We start from the raw sequence: 10000 nt of genomic DNA, 5'->3' as shown, positions 1-10000 counted from the left end.
GAATCCGTCCACAGAGCTCCACAACTTATTTCGCCAGAATCGTGCGACGGACCTAAGGCCCGTAACCGGGTCTTCTATGGTGAACTTTCGGAATTGTCTATGGGCCCAGCTTAACTTTTTCGAGATCCTATCGGATCTGGCGGCGGCTCTAGCCACTGACCAACTCGACGAATCGAGCCGTCCGAATCTCTTTATGATGAGATCCGGAACGACCGCCCGAAGAGAAGGGATCGCTAGGCCGCCGTCTTTAGTATCGGCATGGAAGTACCCCACAGGCACATCCTTGGGTAGCCTCAGCCACTTTCTTACCGCGCCCCGGATCTGGACGTCGAGCATACTCAACCTATCATCCGAGATATTGCCTAGCACAAGGCCGTGCAAAAACCTCGGAATAAGGTGCCCCCTCACAATTTCGAGCCGCTGCTGCGGTTTGAGGGGTGCCTTAGTGATATTATTTAAGGCGTTTTTAATGTCGTGCTCTAACGTCACGCATCCAGAAACCTGAAAGTCCACGCCGAGATAGCGCCAACGTTCAGTGCAAGATATCTGCGGCAACCACATCCGACCGACCTTAAAGGTCTTCTCGGTCACGTAGTGGTGCTTCTTGCGCTTCCCGTCGGGTACCATCGATAAAACGGAGCTCTTTTTATGGTTGATCATAAGGCCCATTGTCGACGCCACCTCGAAAACACGATCGATGGATTCCTGCAACCCTACCTTTGAGCCTGCAAGCAGGACTAGGTCATCGGCGTAGGCAAGGGCGGAGACACGCTCCGTCTCAAGCCTGTAGCCTACCTCTGACGGTAGAGAGGCAAGAATGACGTCCATCGCCATGTTAAACAGGATGGGCGACAATGGGTCCCCCTGGCGAACTCCACGGCCCACATGAGCAGGTGTGCTCGACTTTCCGTCAACCACTAAGGTAGTGGTTGCCGTTTCGTACAGTCGGCAGATGTAATCACAGAATGGCACGGGCAGCCCCCGAGCCCGAAGTAGCCCGACCAGCGCCTTGTGGGACACTGTGTCGAACGCCTTCGAGAAATCGAGGACCGCCACGTGACATTCTCTTAACTTTTTCCTGCAATCCCCTAGTACTGCGTCCAGCACGGCGGAATTCTCCAACGTGCCGTCGGCGCGGACGAATCCACGCTGTCGTACATCGGGGGGGCAGCAGTCCAACAGTCTTTTCGCCAGGACAGAGTGCATGTGCCTGAGCGGTATCGACGCGATCGAAATCGGCCGATATTCGCCCGGGCCAGCAGGAGCGTCCGTTTTCGGCACAAAGACCGTTCGGCACTGCCGCAGGGGTTCCGGGATTTCGCCAGCGGACAACCAAGAGTTGAATATTTCCGCCTTTAGGTCCCAGGGAACTTGGCGCCACTCTTCCGGGCGGATACCGTCCGGACCAGGCGCCGTCTGCCAATCGAAGCAGGAGGCCTTCAACTCATCAGAGGTGAAGGGCCTCCACAGCGCGGAGTAATCACGCTCGCCCCCGTCCCGCTCTGCACGCCGCAGGGCGCGCAGAGCTCCCGGTGTGGGCCCAGTCGCGTCGGACACACGCTCTAGAACTGGTCTCCAGTAGGATTCCAGTTGTTCGAGCGTGTGCCCCACACGCCTGTGCGCTCCATCAATCACTTCGGCTGCTGCCCGACTTTTGGACTTACGATAGAGTTCCTGGACTCTCGCGTACTCCATTCTCCTCCGTTTCCGGCTGGACAGTCTAGCAGAGGCATTGTTGGTGTCATAGTCAAGGTTAATATTGATGCGGAAGCGCTTCGCGCTTTTGGCGCCCAGCCCATAGCGCGCTTTCCTCGTCGCGGCCACCGAAAGGAGGTCCTCGATGAGTCGAGACGCGCATGGTGTACCTGGGATGCCAGGATTCACGGCAGGCGGCGTTCTGGTTGGCGATGCTTGCGGCTGGACGGATGACTCGGCACTCTCAGTTTCCATAACCGGCTGTAACAAATCCCTGCTCTGACAATCGCCCCAGGAAGGTGGTATGGACTCATCCCGGCACCTTTGTACCAGGCTCCGATAGTCTCCACCCCGACGTTTTCCTTTGATTGCTTCGAGGGTCCTGTCGAACCCCGTCAAGCAATTGAGCAGGTCTACATTCGTACAGCGGCCGGTCTCCTCGAGCAACCTAGCCTCCGTACGCGCCATCAAGAGCACCTCCTCTTCGCGCCACCTGCGCTTCACCGACGCGGGAGCAGCTTCCGCATTCATCTCTAACGGGTGGGCACGACGTTTGTGAACTCCCAAACCCGTTTTGGTGCTGAACTTGCGTTCACACACCGGACACGTCCAATCGACCACCGGTCCCGAGGCCGAGGCCCCGGTTCGAGTGGCCGGAGAATGGGCCAAGCTCCCCGACTCCTGTGGGAGGTCGGGGTGACCAGATAAATTCTTATTTATTCTGTTCATTGCTTTGTTGGAAAACCCATTGACGGTCGGGGTGCAAGCCCTTCCGCCGGGAGCGCCCGTCGCTTTCGTTCGTCCCAACCGAAGCAAGCGACTAGACTTAGGTCGGCCACCACACGACAAAAGCCGATTCGGTGAGACCCTTTGGGACTATTCGAGGTTTGACCCTCGAACCTCGCACGGGTTCCGTCCCCTAGACAAGGAACGTTGCGCATACCGAATCCGAAGACCCAGCAAACCCGCTCACAAGCCGGACCACCCCGCCCTCCCACTCACCCAAGCGCCAGAACGGCGCCCAAGTGTCGGTATTAACGGGTCGGAGTGATGGAAATCGCGCGTTTCGCCCCGCGAATTAAAGGAATGTACCAACGGGACTTCGAACCCCGCATCAGCCAACTCCAGGGTCACTGCTTTAGGTACTTCCCCTCCTCCCGTATTAGTCATGAGCAGCGTCGCCGCGTGCAGGCTAGGGGTAGGAGTTGAATCTCGAGTGCCAGCGTACTAAAGCAGTACTGCACACCCGAGATCCCCTTGATGGCAAGTTGTGTTCGCGTATTGAATTGGCTGGACAAAATGGCTGGCTATTGACCAGTCAACCCATCCACGCAGTTACAACCTGCCAGGAGCTTCCAGTCGCACCTCTACCCGTTAGGGCCTTAAGAGAGTCATAGTTACTCCCGCCGTTTACCCGCGCTTGCTTGAATTTCTTCACGTTGACATTCAGAGCACTGGGCAGAAATCACATTGCGTCAACACCCGCTAGGGCCATCGCAATGCTTTGTTTTAATTAGACAGTCGGATTCCCCTTGTCCGTGCCAGTTCTGAGCTGACCGTTGAACGGCGGTCGTACAGGAGCGCGCCGATCGCGCACGAAGCGAAACCGACGCGACCTTACGGCTAGGAAGATCCGCGGAAGGCCGGAACGCGGGTCCGGATTCAGCCCACACGCCCCGAGGGACGCACGAGCATCGACCAGGCCCGGCACCGGCCGCATCCGCTTCCCGTCCAAACCCGACACGCCCCGGTCCTCAGAGCCAATCCTTATTCCGAAGTTACGGATCCAATTTGCCGACTTCCCTTACCTACATTATTCTATCGACTAGAGGCTCTTCACCTTGGAGACCTGCTGCGGATATGGGTACGAACCGGCGCGACATCTCCACGTACATCCCTCACCTGAATTTTCAAGGTCCGCAGAGAGTATCCGGACACCGCCGCAAATGCGGTGCTCTTCGCGTTCCGAACCATATCTCCCTTCTATAGGATTCCATGGAACTCGAACGCTCAGGCAGAAAAGAAAACTCTTCCCGGACCCCTCGGCGGCGTCTTCAGGCCACTTTGGGTTACCCCGTCGAACACTCGCTGTTTATAAACGAGGGAACGATTATTGAAACGGTTCCGCTGCCGGGTTCCGGAATAGGAACCGGATTCCCTTTCGCTCAAAGGGCGTTATTTATCATAATTTTATATATTAAAATATAAATAAACACGCCACATCGACATAAGATCTCTCCTTGAGCTTAGGATCGACTGACTCGCGAGCAACTACTGTTCACGCGAAACCCTTCTCCACGTCAGTCCTCCAGGGCCTCGCTGGAGTATTTGCTACTACCACCAAGATCTGCACCGACGGAGGCTCCAGGCGGGCTCTCGCCCAGACCCTTCTGCGCTCTCCGCCGCGCACGTCCTACTCGTTACGGCATAATGACGACGACTTTTTAAGGGTCGTCGCGCTGGCACGTAACGGTAGTGTATAGGCAAAACGCTTCAGCGCCATCCATTTTCAGGGCTGGTTGCTTCGGCAGGTGAGTCGTTGCACACTCCTTAGCGGATTCCGACTTCCATGGCCACCGTCCTGCTGTCATGAGCGACCAACGCCTTTCATGGTGTCCCATGAGCGTTTTTTAGGCGCCTTAACACTACGTTTGGTTCATCCCACAGCGCCAGTTCTGCTTACCAAAATTGGCCCACTTGGCACCGTCATCAGATCTCCGGCTTCATCGTTCGAGTAAGCCGGAGTTCTCACCCATTTAAAGTTTGAGAATAGGTTGAGGTTGTTTTCTCCCCAATGCCTCTAATCATTCGCTTTACCGGATAAAACTGTTTATTTCTCAGAATGCCAGCTATCCTGAGGGAAACTTCGGAGGGAACCAGCTACTAGATAGTTCGATTAGTCTTTCGCCCCTATACCCAGTTCCGACGATCGATTTGCACGTCAGAATCGCTACGGTCCTCCATCAGGGTTTCCCCTGACTTCGACCTGACCAGGCATAGTTCACCATCTTTCGGGTCCCAGCATCTCTGCTCAGAGCGCGCCTACATTCACGGATTGGAAACGAGACGCCTCGGGAGTGCGAGAGATCGATCGAACGACCGACGCTCCATCCTCCCTGAGCGCGCGACAAGCGCGCGCCTTCACTTTCGTTACGCCTTTCAGTTTAAACATAACTCAATGACTCGCACACATGCTAGACTCCTTGGTCCGTGTTTCAAGACGGGTCCTGCGAGTGCCCGAAACTGAATCATCGCAGACTGAGACGCGCACGGTCCGAGACTGCACGGCGGCGACAACAGACGCGCCGCACCGATGTCCGCACAACGGCAGGACCTCGATAATACGACGTTATCTTGCGTCGGGCCGGACGCGCTTTTGTTTAAAATGCGCGTGCGCGATTCGTGTCTTCTACCGTCCGACGGCCGGTCGGCAAAACCGTCACGGTCCAAACGCCTTACCCTTTGACAGGTAAAGACGATTGGGCTCCCGAACGGCGCTTAGACCGACATCGAACGGGTCGCGATGCATTACTAAGAGAGAAGTGCACGCCGTCCGCGAACGTCGACGCTGCCGGCCCGTGAAGCCCGCTATCCCCTTTGACAGGGACGGACGCCTCATCAGAGCGTGGCAGCGTACGCCGCGGATTGACGATGAATCTCTCCGTTCGTTCATTCGAGTTTCGCAGGTTTACCCCTGAACGGTTTCACGTACTCTTGAACTCTCTCTTCAAAGTTCTTTTCAACTTTCCCTCACGGTACTTGTTCGCTATCGGTCTCGCGGTAATATTTAGCCTTAGATGGAGTTTACCACCCACTTAGGGCTGCACTCTCAAGCAACCCGACTCTTAGGAGTGTCCCTCTCGCCGCCGCCCTCCGTCGCTACGGGCCTGGCACCCTCTACGGGAAAACGGCCCCGTTCAAGACGAACTTGGACAGGAGTATCGACGACGAGAAAGCGGAACCTCCCGAACACCACATCTCCCGCGTTCGATACGACCGCGGGATTCAGTGCTGGGCTCGTTCCTGTTCGCTCGCCGCTACTAAGGAAATCCTTGTTAGTTTCTTTTCCTCCGCTTACTAATATGCTTAAATTCGGCGGGTGATCCTCCCTGATCTGAGGCCAACGATAAAAATCGAGGCAGACGCGATATCCGTCAGCTCAACGACGCTCCGCTGCCGTGTTTTCACACACAGCAACGTCGCATCGATGCGCTCTTCGGACGTCGTGTCCGCCTACATTATATAAATATAATATGCACACTCACACGCACGCACACACATGCGAAAACACGCACACGTCGACACAAATATATTATATATTATATATATACATAACACGAAACGGGGTTTATTACGTCACCGTGTGCGAAGACGCGCATGCCCTCTGTCGATTTTTTACGTCGAAGAGTCGCGCGTCCCCGGGACGCCCCCGATCGTATATATATACTTACATACGTAGGTATATATCGTATATATATAACGTGTATATAACATATATACGCGTATCGATGCGATCGGTTTCCGCTCGTATGGTGGTGTAATATGTGTCTGAGAGGTTATATTTAAACGGACCCATATAAATACACATTGCGTGAATATGTATAAAATAAGAGAACCGTCAATTGTTCGCTATATATATAGTGAACAGTGTGATTTTTATATTTTAACAGCCGGCCCTCAGACAGGAGTGGTCCTGGATATTTCTCCACGGACCGCAATGTGCGTTCGAAATGTCGATGTTCAAATGTGTCCTGCAGTTCACACTATGACGCGCAGTTAACTGCGTTCTTCATCGACCCGCGAGCCAAGTGATCCACCGTCCAGGGTAATTGTTTTACATATTTTGATATATGTATGTATTTATAAAAAAAAATAAAAATAAAAAAAAAATATCTTAGAAGGCGAACGTACACGCGAAGGGAGCGCGCGCGCGCGCGTTATACACACACGCGCGCGCGCCACCACGACGACGACATAGCGTTCGCACTTTCTAATACCGGTGTGTATTTTTCTGTTTATTTTTGTATAGCGCCCACCATTATCGGACCGGAACTGGGAGATGACACAACAACCGGATTAGTGTCACACAACTCCCTCTTTTGTCGCCCCGTTTGGTGTGCCCCGATGGGCGCTCTCTCTTTTGTGGATTATTATTCGTAATATATGAGTAATACGTAATACGTTAATGATCCTTCCGCAGGTTCCCCTACGGAAACCTTGTTACGACTTTTACTTCCTCTAAATGATCAAGTTTGGTCAACTTCCCAGCGACGCCGACGGCCGTTAAGCCACCGCGTGTCGGTCCGAAGACCTCACTAAATCATTCAATCGGTAGTAGCGACGGGCGGTGTGTACAAAGGGCAGGGACGTAATCAACGCGAGCTTATGACTCGCGCTTACTAGGAATTCCTCGTTTATGGGGGATAATTGCAAACCCCAATCCCCAGCACGAAGGAGTTTCAACGGGTTGCCCGGGCCTCTAGGCCAGGGAGAACATGCTGATTCCTTCAGTGTAGCGCGCGTGCGGCCCAGGACATCTAAGGGCATCACAGACCTGTTATTGCTCAATCTCGTGCGGCTCGAAGCCGCCGGTCCCTCTAAGAAGAATTTTAATACGTCGCCAGTGAGTTGCGCGACCGAAGCCACGCACACATAAATGACGACGCCTATTTAGCAGGCTAGAGTCTCGTTCGTTACCGGAATTAACCAGACAAATCGCTCCACCAACTAAGAACGGCCATGCACCACCACCCACCGAATCAAGAAAGAGCTGTTAATCTGTCAATCCTTCCGGTGTCCGGGCCTGGTGAGATTTCCCGTGTTGAGTCAAATTAAGCCGCAGGCTCCACTCCTGGTGGTGCCCTTCCGTCAATTCCTTTAAGTTTCAGCTTTGCAACCATACTCCCCCCGGAGTCCAAAATCTTTGGTTTCCCGGAAGCTGCCCGCCGAGCCATAGTAGTAACGTCGGCGGATCGCTAGATGACATATTTACGGTTAGAACTAGGGCGGTATCTAATCGCCTTCGAACCTCTAACTTTCGTTCTTGATTGATGAAAACACCTTTGGCAAATGCTTTCGCTGATGTTCGTCTTGCGACGATCCAAGAATTTCACCTCTAACGTCGCAATACGAATGCCCCCAGTTATCCCTATTAATCATTACCTCGGAGTTCTGAAAACCAACAAAATAGAACCGAGATCATATTCTATTATTCCATGCACGAAATATTCAAGCACAATTTTGAGCCCGCTTTGAGCACTCTAATTTGTTCAAAGTAAAATTGTCGGCCCATCTCGACACTCACCGAAGAGCACCGCGATAGGATTTTGATATTGAACCGCCGTATTACCGACGGCTCACCGACGATATGCTCCGCAGACGTGTCAGTATCACCGCGGATGCGGTGCACCGACAGCGCGGCGCACAAATGCAACTACGAGCTTTTTAACCGCAACAATTTTAGTATACGCTATTGGAGCTGGAGTTACCGCGGCTGCTGGCACCAGACTTGCCCTCCAATTGTTCCTCGTTAAAATATTTAAAGTGTACTCATTCCGATTACGAGGCCTCGTAAGAGTCCCGTATCGTTATTTTTCGTCACTACCTCCCCGTGCCGGGAGTGGGTAATTTGCGCGCCTGCTGCCTTCCTTGGATGTGGTAGCCGTTTCTCAGGCTCCCTCTCCGGAATCGAACCCTGATTCCCCGTTACCCGTGACAACCATGGTAGTCGCAGAAACTACCATCGAAAGTTGATAAGGCAGACATTTGAAAGATGCGTCGCCGGTGCTGGACCATGCGATCGGCAAAAGTTATCCAGATTCATCAAAATTAACGACTTCGGACGCGAGGCCCTCCGTCGATTGGTTTTGATCTAATAAAAGCACTCATCCCATCACTGGTCAGAGTTCTGATTGCATGTATTAGCTCTAGAATTACCACAGTTATCCAAGTAACCGAGGTAAGATCTAAGGAACCAAAACTGATATATTGAGCCATTCGCGGTATCGCCTTAATACGGCTTGCACTGAGACATGCATGGCTTAATCTTTGAGACAAGCATATAACTACTGGCAGGATCAACCAGGGAGCTGACACAAACACGCCGCATACAACGCGCACAACACGCACAACTCGACGATGCGAAAACGTTAAACGTTTAAACGCATCGATGGTTTTTGCTGTTTTGCTTGCTGCCTGCCTGCTTGCTGCAGTCAGTCGGTGGTCATTTTTCTTCTTCTCTACACTACACTACTACACTACACAATACACTACTACTGTGTGGTGTGTGTGGTGCGGTGCTAGTGAACGGACAAAAAGCGCGTTCGATTCATGTGAATGTTCAACAACGAGACATTTTCGATACTTCACACTGTGTAAATAAATTTGATTCTCTCTTTATCGAGGAAAAAATATCGACATCAGTCCGGTTTCGGAGAGATCGAAAATACCTTTTTATAAATGCTACTACCACTACTAATACTACTACTGCTACTACTAACTACACACTACTACTGATCTATATAAAATAGAATCAAAAGTAATATATATGTAATATAATAATAATATAATAATGATAGTTGGAAAAAAAAATACACCGTCCCTCGGAAGTCGCCGCAGCGGCAATGAGCGACTGTTCGATCTCTCCGGTGGAGGAGACCGAACAAGCTCAACGCGACACACGCGACGACACGAGGCGACGAGAATTCACGGGTCGATCTGGTGCGTTAACGACGCTGCGAAATCTACACGCGCGCCGAACACAAATCGCCACTTCTTTTATAACAGACTCTATTATAAACGTCCTGCCGCATTCATAAACGGGAACGTAGTCTGACACAGTTTATGCGTATGTGGTGATATTTCGTTGTGTGGTGTGTGTCGTCGTCGTCGTCGTCGCGTGTTTTTGCTGTGTAAAAATATTAAAACAACAAACACAACACTACTATTTTTATAAATAAAAAATAGTTGCGCGTTTATTTTTTAATACTCTATACACTACACACAAACTCTACAAATTTTACTTTGTAAAAATCAAACGACAACAGACACACCCCGAACAACTCTACAAACACCATACACTGTTTCATTACACTGACAGACGCCTCTCGCATCCAGTCTACAATAGTAGCAATGATGGTGACATGTCGACCACGCATCATTAAACAATGGGGTGTTCACGTATTGGCGTATACCACAATTGACGTGACACCGGAAAGTGTTTACACGTATTGTTGTTATTATTGTTATTATTATCAATATTTTTTGTGTTTTATTATTATTATTATTTTTTTTTTTTTTTTTTTTT

The 10000-nt window shown here is 51.6% G+C and overlaps 2 non-coding genes and 1 pseudogene across 2 annotated transcripts; all 3 read right to left on the bottom strand.

Annotated features, from left to right (window-relative positions):
- Window positions 1–5818, bottom strand: part of LOC123722804 — a 7997-nt pseudogene extending 2179 nt beyond the window's left edge.
- Window positions 5819–6366: 548 nt separating this feature from the next.
- On the bottom strand, window positions 6367–6523 carry LOC123722801. The gene has a single exon (XR_006756609.1). It is a non-coding gene; the product is annotated as a 5.8S ribosomal RNA (ribosomal RNA).
- A 355-nt stretch (window positions 6524–6878) lies between these two features.
- Window positions 6879–8782, bottom strand: LOC123722840. The gene has a single exon (XR_006756643.1). It is a non-coding gene; the product is annotated as a small subunit ribosomal RNA (ribosomal RNA).
- Between the last annotated feature and the right edge of the window lie 1218 nt (window positions 8783–10000).

Source organism: Papilio machaon, chromosome 29 (assembly GCF_912999745.1).
Source record: "Papilio machaon chromosome 29, ilPapMach1.1, whole genome shotgun sequence".
Classification (NCBI taxonomy): domain Eukaryota; kingdom Metazoa; phylum Arthropoda; class Insecta; order Lepidoptera; family Papilionidae; genus Papilio; species Papilio machaon.
The sequence above is the reverse complement of the archived record's forward strand: the minus strand, read 5'-3'. Positions and strand labels throughout refer to the sequence as shown.